This window comes from Trichechus manatus, unplaced genomic scaffold (genome assembly GCF_000243295.1).
Source record: "Trichechus manatus latirostris isolate Lorelei unplaced genomic scaffold, TriManLat1.0 scaffold00284, whole genome shotgun sequence".
Taxonomy (NCBI): Eukaryota; Metazoa; Chordata; class Mammalia; order Sirenia; family Trichechidae; genus Trichechus; species Trichechus manatus.
The window spans coordinates 1766493-1767256 of record NW_004444220.1 but is presented as its reverse complement, the minus strand read 5'-3'; positions in this window follow the sequence as shown (position 1 = coordinate 1767256).

Here is a 764-nt window from a genome sequence, read left to right as displayed (position 1 = left end):
GCTTGGATTCCACACACCCGAACGGGTGGCTGTCTGAGTGCCATTTGTTGGCTGCTGGTGTTGCTTTTTTTCCGCTTCTTTTTATTTCTTCCTTGCCTCTCCCCAACTCCTCCTCCTTTAGCTCAAGTACCTCGCTCCGTGCGCCATCTTTGCTTCCTCCTGAGGGGCTTCAGAACTCTGGTAATTTGTGATATACACTTTCTCACTCTCTACCCTTCTTCATCCACACTCGATCCCCTCTGCTTCCCACAGACAGAGTCTCTTGTCCAGAAACACCAGGCCACACTAACTGGCTCTCTGAGTGCCATTTGTTGGCTGCTAGTGTTGCTTTGTTTTTCCTGCTTCTTTTGCCTTCTTACTTGCCTCTCACCACCTCCCCCTCCCTTCGCTCAACTACCTGGCTCCGTGCGCCATCTTTGCTTCTTCCTGAGGGGCTGTGGAGCTCCGTTCGAGTGTGGAGCTGCTTCCCGATTTGGGCTGCCGCACTGTTGGGATCCCAGGGCCTTTGTTCGTTTGTTTGTTGTGAATTGTTTGTTTGTTCTCTTTTCCTTTTCTTGAGTTGGGAGCACTTTCTGGCCAGGCTGAGCTGTGTGGCACGGAGACGCCCCTTTGGCTTCCACAGACGTGCAGAGGGATCTCTGAGGGCATTTCTTTTTATGTTGTTTTTTTTTCTTTTCATGTTGTTTTTTTTTCTTTTCTATTTCTTTGGGAGGCCTTTCTTTTTTTTTTAAATTTGTTTTGTTTTCTTTTTCCTCTTTTTCCCT